The sequence below is a fragment of the Molothrus ater genome, chromosome 35 (genome assembly GCF_012460135.2).
Source record: "Molothrus ater isolate BHLD 08-10-18 breed brown headed cowbird chromosome 35, BPBGC_Mater_1.1, whole genome shotgun sequence".
Lineage (NCBI taxonomy): Eukaryota > Metazoa > Chordata > Aves > Passeriformes > Icteridae > Molothrus > Molothrus ater.
Genome location: NC_071662.1, coordinates 783,386 through 797,436, shown reverse-complemented (window position 1 = coordinate 797,436; position 14,051 = coordinate 783,386). Strand labels below are relative to the sequence as shown.

Sequence of the window (14,051 nt, the reverse complement as noted above, 5' to 3'; positions counted from 1 at the left end):
TACTCCAGGTTTTTAAGGTACTTTTTTGGATTTAAGAATTCCTTTAGATACTTTTAAGGATTTTCCTTCCCACACTGAGTCTCTGAGAGGTTTTTGTGCCATCCTGGCCTCCAATTCTCTCCTCCAAGGAGTCCATGAGGAGCCGGTGTTGGGTATCTTACCCCTTTCTGTTTTACAAGAAAGATGGAAATGAAAGAATTTTGTAAGACTTTCTAAAAGCATCAAAACAAGAGAATTAACAATGCAACAACAACCACTAAGAGAATTCAGAGTCCTCTTTTAGCTCGACATCATCCAACCCTTTAGTCCCTTGGATTGGAAGAGTTTCTTGAAGCAGTCTTTGTTTTCCACTTGAAGCTTCTTGAAGCCTTCCTTCAGTACCTGAATGCTCTTGTGGATTGACTCGCTGTGGCTGGAGAGGTTCATGCAGCACATGCCCTCAGAGTCTACACAGCCATGCCCATGTGCCCAGAGTCAAAACTCTATCGCTGTTCTGCAAGGTGGCGTGTCTGATGGTCTCTGTGTCTGAGAGCAGGCCACTCAATGTGAGGGAGGCAGCATTGGTTTGCTTACTTAACAGGCACCCAGGATGGTCTGATTGCCCTAAAGCTTTAGCTGCAACCACCCAAGGTAGTCCAAATTGGGGGTGCTACCATCTGATACCTGGATTAAAGCTTGCAAAGCCATCTCTTTGATATCATCCAATACTTCTCTGGGGATACCTGCTGCTTGATCATCTGGTAGGCTGTGTTGTCCTTCTCCAGCTAGATGGTTGATTGTCAATTCTGCCCTTGCCTCATTATTAGCATAGTCTGCTATTAATTGATTTAGTTAACACTTCCATCCCCCTTTTTACAGGGTGTATTCTGTAGGTGACAACAACATGGTCATAATATATTTTAAATCATAGGGGGTTAAGATGTGCTGTAAACATGGCCCTCATTAGGCCAACTTTCTATGGCCGTTATCTGCCCTACACAGCTGCTTAATTTCTCCATAAACCAATGGCTGATACCTGGGATTCTGCCCCCTTCTTTCATAACATACCAGGGCAATGAGGAATTTTGAGACTATTTGCCAGGCTCCTTCCTTTCCCAGGGATCTTCTGGGGTTGAGGGGTGAGGTGGCTCTGGAGAATTCAAACTGTCTTCTGGGGAGGAAGAATTACTTGGAGCAGAAACATTTGGATTAGAAATAGTGTGACAGTTGGGCTTAGTATCTTTGACCATGGGGTTATATTGTTGCCAGAGGTTGAGGCAGAGGGCGCTGCCATTTTGTGAGGTGTTGGGGAGGAAGGGCCTTGATTTAGGATGGCGGACTTCCAGGCTGGCCTTTTGGAGGCATGGCCCAGGGTGGAGGTGGAATGATTGACAGTGGGGGTGTTACCCACAGTTGTGGGGGTGGAGTCTGGAGGTTCATTCAGGGCGGAAGAGAAGGCTGTGGTAGCAGGAAGTGGAGGAGCCAAGATGGAGGGAGGACGGTCAGGCTCAGGGGCATTTGGAAAATTTTTAATGATCCACTCCACGATTGATTTTAATTTGTTCTTTAAAGATATTTGGTCATGATCAGTGAGAATTAACTTAAAGCATCCATATATGCACCTTTCTACTTTGGACATCTGGCTACCCATTTTTCTCTTTCTCCGCCTTAGGTAGAACAGGCACTGGAACACCCCAAATCAGTTATGGGATGTGGATGCATATTGTAAAAACACAGTAGCAAAATGGGCAATAATTGTCCTGCGTTTCCCCAAACCCACCTGATATCCCATGCAAGTGAAACTGTCATTGTCCCTGTGGATCCTGGGCAAGGTCCCTTGAAGCAACGGTGAATCCACTGGGCATGGCACAATCCAAAATCCCAGGGAACACTGGCCTATCCATCAGCCAACCCCAGCTGACGTGACTGACACAGGGAGCCCTGAATGTCATGGTCCCTGTTCGGGCGCCAAAGGTCACAATGAAGGTGGCTGTGACAAACCTCTCTGGTTCCCTGACTTCAGGGCGAGAGTGGCAGAAATGAAAAGGAGCAGGATCAATGGAATTGTTTAAAAGGAACTTGAATAACAGGGTGAAAAACAATAAACATGGAGAAGTCAAGAACAGTATGGGGGGCAGGATCCAAAGACCTGAGACAAAGGGGAAGAGACACCATGTACACCTGGGGGTAGAACACTCTAGAACAATAACCCTATAGGGGAAACAAGTAACCAATAGGGGAGCAGAACTTGGAAGACTTAGCATAGCAACACTAAAGGCTTATGGGGGAACTCTCAAGCTAACCTTAAGTTAAACAAATTATTTCCAGGGCTTGAAACTCATGCCCAATTATTTTGGGGTAAAATCTGGCTGACTCTGAGTTACAGCTGCTTTTGCTGTAACTCAGAGTTACATGCTGCTGCTTTGCTCTGGTCCCTTGGGACCATGTGGCCCAACAGAGCCACAATGATGTCCTTGGTTCCACAAGGTTCCACAAGGTTCCTCAGTGTCACAATGATCCCTTGGATCCATAGTGCTCTGCAGTGTCACAATGGCCCCTTCATTGCACAAGGCTCCCAATGTCACATTGGTCTCCATAGGAAGGAAAGCACGGAGCCCCCATGTTTCAGGAGCTGATGAACAGCAACCACCAGAGGCCAAGGCAAGCCTGACCTGTCTGTCCTGACAGGTTTGCTTGGAGCAACCCTTGGATATTCAAAATTATGGATGCGGAGTACTAAGTTCGGACATTTGTGCCTGGAGAAAGATGATTTTTTCCATAAAAAAGAAAAGCACAGAGCCCTTTCCAGTGTTTAGAAAACAGGTGAGTTCTGGCATTCAGGAGTTAAAGACCAGACAGACGTGTCTCTCCTGGCAGCTTTTGTCTGGCAGCAATCCTTGGATACACAGAAATTTGGAGGTGGAATCCTAATTTTGGCCATGGATGCCTGGAAAAGATGGACAGTTCTTTTCCACACAAAGGAAACCCCAGAGCCCCAGTGTTTCAGGGGCAGATGAGAGTGGCCTTCCACATTCCAAGATCAGCCAGACCTGTCAGGTGACCCCTGGCAGGCCAAGGCAGCCACACCTGTTTCATGTTCCCTTGGTTCCACAGGGCCCTGCAATGTCACAATGGCTCCTTGCTTCCATGAGGCCTTGCAGTGCCACAGTGGTTCTCTGGCTTCCATGATGCCCTCAGGTGTCATAATAGCCCCTTGATTACACAGGTCCTTAAGGATCCTAATGGTCTCCATGGTTCCACAAGGCCCCACAGTGTCATGATGGTCTATTGGTTCCATGAAGCCTCGCTGTGTCCAATGGCCCCTTGGTTCCATTGGGGCACAGTAGTGCAACAATGATTCCCTTGGTTCCACAAGTTCCCATAGTGTGACAATGGCCCCTTCCTTCCATGAGGCCCCACAGTGTCGCAAGGGTCTCCATGATTCCATGGGGCCTTGCAATGCCACAATGCTCTCCATGGATCCACGGTGCCCTGCAGGATCACAACGGCCCTTTGGCTCCACGAGGCCCTGAAATGCAGCAATGGCCTCTTGGTTCCACAAAGCCCTGCTGCTTCACACTGGCCCCTTGGGACCATGCGGCCCAACAGAGCCACAAAGATGTCCTTGGTTCCACGAGGCCCCACAGTGTCACAGTGGCCCCTTGGATCCATGGTACCCTGCAGGGTCACAATGTTCCCCTTGGTTCCACAAGTTCCTACAGTGTAAAAGGTTCCACAAGGGCCTGCAGTGTCACCATGGCCCATTGGTTCCACAATGCTCCGCAGTGTCACAATGGTCTCCATAGGAAGGAAACAAGTGAGCCCGAGGGGTGCAGGGGCAGATGAGAGGCAGTCACCAGAGGCCAAGCCTGGCCAGACTTGACTGTATGGGCAGATTTTCTCTGGGAGTAACCCTTGGATATAGGGAATTTTAGACGCAGAATCCCAATTTTGGCCATGGGTGCCTAGACAAGAAAGACAGTTCTTTCCCACAGGAATAAAAGCACAGAGCCCCAGTGCTTCAAGGTCAGATGGGAAGTGGCCCTTGACATGCCAAATTCAGTGGGACCTGTCAGACAGCCCCCAGGAGGCCAAACCAGGCAGACCTGTCCCACGTGGGGCCAGGGCCGGGTCAGGCCTTGGTTTGTGGTGGGACAGAGCCCCTCCCCCTCCCCTGGCCTGGCAGAGCTGTCAATCACACAGCAGAGGCGGTGCTAATGCAGCTCTGATTGGCCCAGCTGTCGATCAATCACACACTACCAGATGCATCTATCCTGTCTCTGATTGGACAAGCAACTGGCAGTCCCACCCCAGGGGCGGGGCCATGAAGGCCCAGGGGGTTAAAAGCCAGAGCACGAGGCCAGCCCAGGGTCTGGATCCTGTCTTCTGCTGGGGTTTCTCTGTTGGTGATGCTGGAACCTGAGCTGTTGGTGGCTATGTGCGTGTCTTTCTATGGATCTTCTGTCTTTCTGTTGTTCTCTATTTCTTCTCCTTCTAATCCTACTTACCTGCATCATTTTTGGGTAACTTTAAATCTTTAAAGTTTTTTAGGTTATTAGTGTGGGAATCCAAGGTACCGGGAATATTTCTCTGTCTGCTCTGAGGAATCCTGACCCACAGAGAAACACTGCCTTTAACCTTCACCAATGGAGCGGTCTTCCAAGACTTTGAGACAGATTAGAATTTACCAAAGTGTGAAATAGATTAGAGGGTAGTACAACATGTCACTTGGGTGAGAAATTTAGTTTTTGGGATTTTTAGTATGGTGTAGATAGAAAGCAAGATGGAGGAATTGGGGTGTAGTCCCTGTCTCCTTCATCGACTCCATTTTCTGCAGTGTTGGTGGCACAGGGTGATTGGTCAAGGAAAGCACAGTGCAGAGGTTATGTGGACAGTCAAGCGATGAGTTATTGGTCGATAAGTAGAAATAATGTAAGTTTTAAGAATTAATTGGATGAGAAAACTTTAAAAGATCTTGAAACTGTACATTTTAGGGCCATTTTGAGGTGTTTCCCCAGCGTGCTGAGCCTGGTGTGGACAGCAATGCAAAACTTTAGATAAGATAACCATAAACAAGAAGCTGAAGACTGAAAAAGTCCCGTGCGTGTCCTTATACCTGGCACAGAACTGCTACAGAGGGTTTCCCCCATCCAGGGAGCCCCCAGAAAGGCCCAACATAAAACAAACATCAATAACTGTTGCCCTGAAAATGTTTGTAATAGGTTGGCTCTTTTCCATCTAGTTGTTTACTGAAGGGTGTTGTCTTAGTTGGCCAGTCATGTGAAATGTGTTGATTAAATGACCAATGAGGTCTACCTGTAGCAAATCAAGATATAAAAGAAGAGGATTGCAAAAATCAGTGGGTTTTAGCCCTTAGCCTATTGATCTGAGTCTGTGTCATCTCTGATTCAACGGTGACATTTGGGGATCTGTGGGGGCTATTGGGGATCCTTTCTGCACCTTGTGACCCAACAGGAGCTTCTCTAATCAACTTTGCCTGAAGCTCCCACTGTGCCCATGGCAGGAACCCCTGTGAGTGTCTGGGCCATCCCAGCTCTTTGGCAGCCTGGGCACTCCTGGGATGTCACCGTGGAGCCCCCGTGAGTGCCTGTGACAGATGGGTGCCTTTGCAGCCCAAGGTGCCCTGGGATGTCACCATGGAATGGCTGTGACTGCCTCTGACCACAGGGCTCTTTACCATCCCCAGAAAGCCCTGGGAGGTCTCCATGGAGCCCCTGTCTCTGTGTGTGACATTCCAGCTCTGGAAGAGCCTGGAGACTCTTGGAAAGTCCCCATGGAACCCCTCTGAGGGCCTGTGACAAATGTGATCCATAGCAGGCAACCATCACCAGGACCCTGTTGCTATGGTCAGTTTCCATGGCAACCATCCCAGCCCCCTGTTGCTATGGTCACTTTCCATGGCAACCATCACCAGCCCCCTGTTGCTATGCTCAGTCCCTTGGCAGCTCCATGGAGACCCCATGCCTGGGGTGGTTGCCATGGACACCAGCTCAGGCCTGCAGCCAGAGCCAGTTGCCATGGCAACCATTGGCAGGCCCATCCCCAGGCTGATGGGATCCCAGAAGCACAGAATTGGCTGAGCTGGGAGGCACCCATCAGGATCCTCCCGTCCAACTGCTGGCCCTGCACAGGACACCCCAACAATGCCAGCCTGGGCCTGGCAGTGCTGGCCAAATGCTGCTGCAGCTCAGAGAGCCCTGGAGCTGGGACCCTGCCCTGGGGAGCCTGGCCAGGGCCCCAGCAGCCTCTGGCCAAAAACCTTTTCCTGACATCCAACCTGAGCCTGCCCCGACTCAGCTGCAGCCGCTCCCTCCACTCCTGTCCCTGGGCACCAGAGGGAAGAGGTTCCCACAGCCCCAGCCAGGGACCCGCTCCCAAGGCTGCTGCCATGGCCACCAGGGCTGCCACCAGCTGGGATGCTCGCTTTCCACGGGCCGGGCTTCAGCAATGGGATTCCCCAATTTCCTGCTCCCACTAAAACCACTCTGCCCTTGCTGCCCTCCCGCCTGCCATGGAAAGCACAAAAGGCAAAGATCCCAGGCTGGGATAAGAAAAATTTATTGGGAACAGCAACGAGATAAGGAGCAAAAGGAACAGAAACAATATTGATAACAGAAGGGATAAATAAAACTGTTTACAGGGAAAATAAAAACACAACTCACTGGGTCTGCCTGGCCACGATTTCCCCTGCCTGGAAAGGACACCCTTCTCCTCAGGGAGAGAGAGAGAGAGAGTCCCTTTCCTGCCCCTGGCAATGACCTGAGGTGGGAGTGAATGTAATGACACGGCCATGGCCAGACCCTCATGCTCTTCCATTCCATATCATGTCATTGGCAGGGGCAGGAAAAGGGACAGGTGTCTCCCCAGCATGGATCACAGGGAACATGGATCACCAGGGCTCTTTCCAATGTGGGTTCTCCAATGGGGGATGAAGCTTGAGCGGTGCATGAAGCTGTTCCTGCAATCGAGGCATTTGCAGGCCTTTCTTTACTGGTGGCTCCATTGCTGTTTTGTCAAATGAGAGCTGCTGGTGAATTTCTTCCCACACTAGGGACACTCGTAGGGCCTCTCCCCAGTGTGGATGCGCTGGTGCCTGATGAGGTGGGATTTCTGCTTGAAGCCCTTCCCACAGTCAGGGCAGTGGAAGGGCCTCTCCTCTGAGTGAATGCGCTCATGCAGGTGGAGACTGGAGCTGGTGTGAAACCTCTTCTGACACTGGGGACACTCGTAGGGCCTCTCCCCAGTGTGGATGCGTTGGTGGGTGATGAGGGCAGAGCTGCAGCTGAAGCCCTTCCCACACTCCCCACACTCGTAGGGCCATTCCCCAGTGTGGATCATCTGGTGGCTGATCAGGGTGCTGCTCTGCCTGAAGCTCTTCCCACACTCCAAGCACTTGTGGGGCTTCTCCCCATCATGAAGCTGCCCATGGACCACCAGCTCTGAGCTCTGGCTGAAGCTCTGCCCACCTTCCTGGCTCAGGGTGGGTCTTTCCTCCTCAGAGCACCCTGGGCTGGGTTTGCAGCATCCCCTCCTGCAGGATCTCTGGGGATTTTCCTCTCCATTGGAATTCTGCACTGTGGAGTCACTCAAAACTGCCTCTTCCATGAGGTTCTGCCATGGAAATTTTTCCTCCCCGGTCTCCATCCTCTGCTCCTTGTCTGGGAGAGGAAGGACAAGGAGGGGATGGAATTTACCTCCGTGCCAGAGGGAAGGGGAAGGAGATCTCCCCAGTGCATCCCCGGCAGGACGGGGTTGGCAGCAGGGTTGTCCTGCAGCCGGGGGCTGTGCTGGGCTGGGAGATGGAGCAGGAGAGAGGGGGAAAGGGGCACTGACTTCCTCCTCACAAGCCTGGGTGTCCCGGGGCTCCTTCCTCTTCTTCACAGCATCCTCCTCCATCCAATCAAGGTTTGGGAATGGGAAATCCTGGTTTGGGAAGAAAACAAAGGGTGTGCACATTGAATTTTGTACTGGTTTGAAGCAAAGGGGGGAGAGAGTCTAAACTAGAATTACAATTTAATAAGAAAATTTAGATCAAGGCAATGATACAGAAACACTGCCTTAAAGAGTCAGGATATAACCTGACACCATGTTGCTGCTCAGGGTGGTGGCAGCAGTCCTGTTGGAGGGATGAACGTGATTCTGTCCAAGCAGTGATCCTGTAGAAGGGTTTGGTCTTTCTCTGAACGTCCAGGGGCGGTTCTGGAGCTCTTGTCCTCTGGGAATCCAGTAGGCAAGCTGCTCCTGGTCTTGCAAGGCTCAGCTTATATCCACATAGGAATGCTTGGATCCTCCCCCTGGGCGGAGCATCCCACAATGGGATGATGGAATTTGATCAGTCCTGCAGTGACACTCAATGGCCCATTCACAGAAGATATCTCCCCTGGAGGGCGTTATCAGGGCTGAGTCATGGAAGAGATCAAGAACACTGCCCCACCTGTTTATAGCAGTTGATGAAGATGGGGATTGAAAACATGCATTTGGTTCCATCTTACACTGCAGCCTGAAACAGTGGGGGAATCCCTGCTCAGGGGGTGAACACCACCCCCCTTACCCAAACTGGCTCAGGTGTAAAACCCCCACCCCGGGAAGGCCACACACACAGGGGACAATGTCACACTTGCCCTGCCCCAGGGGAGGTCTCTGTCCCTGTCACTCCGTGGCTGTCGCACTTTTCTCTTTCACAGGCTGGGAGGCTTTTCCAAATGTGAGAATAATTTTTCTCTTTGTCCCTGTCGCCTTTGTGACATCTACACAGAGCTTTCCCTTTCTTTTCATAATCTGTATTGGGCCGAATTTCCACATTTCTTTTATCAGAATGTGCCAGGAGCTGAGCTGGAGCTTTGCAGGAACCAATGAAACTTGGAATTGCCACAGAATTGTTTGTACTGTCAGTTTATTTAAGTTTGGGATTTGTTGCATTTCCATCACAAGTGACTTGTGGGAAGAACAAATTCAAGGCATTTTATGTAGGGTAAAGTTTTTTTTTCTGACAAGAAACAGCTTTATTTTGTCCAGTGCCCAGGGGATGCTCAAGGGGTCTCTGCGCCTCTCGCCCTGGGGGATGCTTGGGAGGAGCTTGGGGGGGTTGTCCCTGTCTCTGTAACCCCCGTCCATTACCCAGGGGTGTCCCTGTCCCTCTCACCCCAGATTTTCCCCCCTCTCTTTCCTGTGGGAGGATGAAGCCCAGCTGCCCTTTTCTTCTGGTGCCTCCTCCTCTCCTCAGCTGAGGATGTCAAACTCCCCAGGAGCAGGAAAATCCCCATTCCCTGTTTGCTTGTGGCTGCAGCCGGGAACATCCACCCAGAATGAAGGACTTTCTGGCAGCCCTGCTGAATGACACTGGGAGGAGGTTTGTGAGAAGGGGAAGAAATTGTATTTTGATAGGAAATAAAAGGGGCAAAATGATTTCTTTCTCTCATATTCCTTTTCAGTCAGTTCTGTTGTGTTTTCAGATTGCCACCTTCTCAGCTGATTGTGTTTGTGTCCCCCTTTCTCTCCTGCCTCTCTTTGCCTGCTCTGTTTCTCTCTCAGTGTATCCCTTGACCCAGGGCAGCTCCCCCCAAAGACCCTGCCCTGATTTAATTCCCAATCCAGGAGCTACAACAACCATGGGTGAAGTTATGAAGGCTGGCAGTGAAATGTCACTGTAAGATCTTGCTCCACTTGGCTTTTGGCTCCTTCTTAAGAGCTTTGCTTTCCAGGGCAGGAACATCTTTTCCTGGTTGGGAACTGGAATTCCAGCCCCTGGCAGTGTGTGCCATGGATCCCAGAGGGGCATTCCCGAGGCTCCCAGGGTGCTGCTCCTGCCGTGCCTCCCAAGGAGCTGTGCAGGGCCAGGGGACAAAGTCCAGCAGCTCTGTGGGCTCCCAGAGCACATAGCAAAGGTGGCTTTCCGACATTTTCCATCACATTCCCAGCTGGAAGTAGAGGAAAGAAGGAAAGCGAGTCCCTGACAAAATCCTGGAACGACTGCGGTGGAAGGGACCCTGCCCGTGGGTTACGATTTCGCGAGGGAGAGACGCCTCTGCCCCAGGGAAGGTGCGAATGAGAGCGTGGGAACGCAACCTGTGGATCTTCTCGAACTTGGATTGAACTGAACAAGAAATGGGGAAGAGAGAGGGAGAGAAAGAAATTGGGAAGAGATCTCAGAGAGAGAAAGAAATAGTAAAGAGTTCTCAGAGGGACAGAAAGAAATAGGAAAAGGCTCCGGCCCGAACTCCGCAGCTGCCGGGGACACCCGCGGGGCGCAGCGCCTTTCACAATTCCAGCCAATCAGAGGACGCGCTGAACAATTTCCAGCCAACCAGAGCTTTTCTCGCCGATGACTCACCGGTTGCCAGGCGGACCCGCAGAGCCCAGCGGCCCCGGAGCGGAGTTTGGGGCTCGGGCCGGGGGCACGGATCCGCCCCGGGGGGGTCCCCGAGCCCCCTGCCCAGCCCTGGGGCCGATCGGGGGCTGCCCCACCCAGCAGCCGGGGCTGCGGGGCCGCGGGGCAGAGGGGTGGGAAAGGGGGGTCCGGGCTGGCAGCGGAGGAAATGCGGGAGGAAGAGGAGGGAGAGGAGGAGCAGGAGCGGGAGCGGGAGAATCCCGGCGCTCGCAGCGCCCGCACGCTGAGCCTGCAGCAGCCCCTGCCCCGGGAGCATCGCCCCCAGCCCCGAGCCGCAGGTGAGGGCGAGGCCGAGCTCGCCCCGGCTCCAGCCAGGGGTGTCCGGGAGGATTTTTTGGAGAGTGCTCGGAGCCGGCAGATCCCGGACTCGAGCCCCGGGTATCTCCGGGCTCCCTAAGAGGAGCTTTTTCGGGGGCAGAGGAGCCGCGATCGCCCCTCGGGAGGGTCCCGGGGGTCCACGTGGGGATGGCCCGGTACCGACGGGGCGGGACATTGGTTTTGGGGATCCCCGTGAGAGCCGGGGCTGTGGAACGGGGGACCCCCGGGGCGGGGAGAGGGGAAGGGGCGATACCGGAGCTGGGGCACCCCCGGCAGCCCGGAGATGAGGCGGGGACGGGACCCCTGACCCTGACAGGGGCGCGTCCTGGGGTGACTTCATGATGCTCGTGCCCCATCGGTCCGTTTAGCCCAGAAATGAGTTCTGCACCTTTAGGCTGGTTCTGAGAGCCAAGGGGAGGAGGAAGAAGCTGCAGTTTGTTTTCAGACTCTGCACTCACTCCTCCACATTCCGGCTCCTGGACTGTTGCGATGCCTTAAGGAGCTGGAACAGAGGCCACACAGAGCTAAGAGGAATAAAGTGGATTTTTATTGAAGTGCCTACAAAGGCCACACTCTGGCAGTACTGGAGCCACAGCTGTGGCTCTGCCTGGATGGCTCCAAGATGGGAGCAAAAGAGGGATTGGGCACGAGATCTCTCATTTTTATAAGTTTTAGTCCATTTGCACATAACTGCCCAATTAATAGCTTCAAATTATGAAGTTTCATCCTCCTTGCTTGCTTGCCCGCCCTCCTCTTTTCATGTTGTTTGTGCTTTGGGGCTGAAGTTTGAAGAGATTGTCCTTGAGTCTCCAGCTAGAACAGGATTGTTTTGTCTTCACCACTCTGTGAAAAGATCCCAGTAACACTTAATATAAAGCTAAAGCTGCACACCAAAACAGAGCAGAAAAACTTAAAACCTAAGGTATCAGTTGTCTATGGACAGACAGACAGCAGGACAGAGCTCTCCTTTGCTTTTAGTTAGTTTTTAGCTCTCTGAGGCAGAGAACTTCCCCCAACTGTGGTTTTTCTTTTTCTTTGCTGCTGTTTAAACCTGCTCTGGACTGAACACCCAGAACACCACTGGCAGCTCCCACCTGGCCAGGCCTGGGCCCCGGCATTTCCAGCACTGGAGGGACTGATAAGAGACTGATAAGAGACTGAGTGAGCCGAGCTACAGGCCACAGGGGGATTTTCTGAGTTTGTCATCTCTTTTGGAGTGGTAAGAGGTTTTATTGTTTAATATTGTTCATTTTTGTTCTGGTGAATGCTGTGCCTGTTAAATAAACAGGTTTTTTCCACTTTTCTCCAAGGAAATATTTTCCTTATCTGATTGGGGAAGGGGCTGCTTGAATTTGCTTTTTAGAGAAAAGCCCTTTGGAGGTTTCTTTCCAAATTTGCCCTAAACCAGGACGGGGCAGTGGGAAGCGGGGGGAGCCCCAAGTGGCTGGAGTGGGGGACCCTGAAATCCCCCAGCATCCCTAAGCAGGACCCTGGGGAGATCCCCAGGACCCATGGGATCGCCAGCAGCCCTGAGATGGGGGACCAGCAGAACCCCAGGGGGATGAGACTGGAAATGGGACACTCCTGGTGGCTTTTTTTGATTCACTCTTGATTTTTGGAAGTTTTTATGGACATCAAGCAACTTGTAGAGATGGACTTGGGCGGGAGTAATCCCCAACCCAAGGCATTCACACCTTGTTTTACCCCAAACCAGGATTTCCTTTTCCCAAACCTTGATTGGATGGAGGAGGACAAGGCTGCGAGGAAGAGGAAGATGCCCCAGGAGCCCCAGGCAGGTGAGGAGGAAGTCAGTGCCCCTTTCCCCCTCTCTCCTGCTCCATTTCCCAGCCCAGCACAGCCCCCGGCTGCAGGACAACCCTGCTGCCAACCCCGTCCTGCTGGGGATGCACTGGGGGGATCTCCTTCCCCTTCCCTCTGGCACGGAGGCAAATCCCATCCTCTCCTTGTCCTTCCTCCCCCAGACAAGGAGCTGAGGATGAAGACGAGGGAGGACAAATCCCCTTGGCAGAACCTCATGGAAGAGGCCGTTTTGAGTGGCTCCATGGCACAGGAATCCAATGGGGAGGAAAATCCCCAGAGATCCCACAGGAGGAGGGGCTCCAAATCCAGCCCAGGGTGCTCTGAGGAGGAAAGACCCACCCTGAGCCAGGAAGGTGGGCAGAGCTTCAGCCAGAGCTCAGAGCTGGTGGTCCATGAGCAGATTCATGACAGCGAGAGGCCCTATGAATGCTTGGAGTGTGGGAAGAGCTTCAGGAAGAGATTCAACCTGATCTGCCACCAGAGGATCCACACTGGGGAACGGCCCTACGAGTGCTTGGAATGTGGGATGAGCTTCGGCCACAGGTCCGACCTGGTTGTCCACCAGAGGTTCCACACCGGGGAGAGGCCCTATGAGTGTCCCCAGTGTCAGAAGAGGTTTCACACCAGCTCCCATCTCCTTGTACATGAGCGCATTCACACCCAGGAGAGGCCCTTCTGCTGCCCCGACTGCGGGATGGGCTTCAGGCACAGCTCCACCCTCATCACCCACCGGCGCATCCACACCGGGGAGAGGCCCTACGAGTGTCCCCAGTGTGGGAAGAGCTTCTCAGACCGCTCGTTCTTTACCCGACACCAACGGAGGCACCGGTAAGGGAAGCCCTGCGAGAGCCCCGGCTGCAGGAAGAGCTTCATGCACTGCTCCAGCTGCATACCCATCAGAGGACCCACATTGCTCGGAGCCCTGGTCACCCACATTCCCTCTGATACACAGTCAGAAGTGGCTGGTGTTCCTTTTATTTTGCCTTTAATTATCTTTTGATTTATCTTCCTCCCTTTAAAACACAGAAAATTGAAATAAAAATCAACAAATTAATTAAAGGCATTTTAAAGCCTCATATTTTTCTTGTGTTTTGGGGGAATCTTGCATTCTGGGAGATATCTGGGAGGATATGGGGGGTTTGGGGGGTATTTGGTTTGGTTGTCTTTATTTCTTGGCACTCCAAAAGATGAGAGGGATTGATCTGTCAGCTCAAAACCACTCAATGCCATTGAAAACTATTCAGTCCCACCCCAAAATTCCTTGATTCCACAGCCCCTCAGGATGAAATGGGGTTGGAAGGGGATTGGGCAAAGTGGGTGCAAATCAGGAGGGGTGAGATGAGCATTGGGTGGGGCAGGATGGGTGGGATGGGGTTTGGGAGGTGTGGAATGGGGGAAATACAGCTTGGGAAGGGGGTCTTGATGTTCAGGAGGGGTGGGAAGGGTTGGGATTGGGACTAGGGAAGTGGGCTGGGGTCGGGAATGAGACAGCCAAAGTTTGGGGATAATGAAGGGAAGGGAAGCC

General features: G+C 52.4%; 1 pseudogene; it reads left to right on the top strand.

Annotated features, from left to right (window-relative positions):
* LOC118700713 (zinc finger protein 271-like) overlaps positions 1-13,602 on the top strand; it is a 342,045-nt pseudogene extending 328,443 nt beyond the window's left edge.
* The last annotated feature ends 449 nt before the right edge of the window (positions 13,603-14,051 follow it).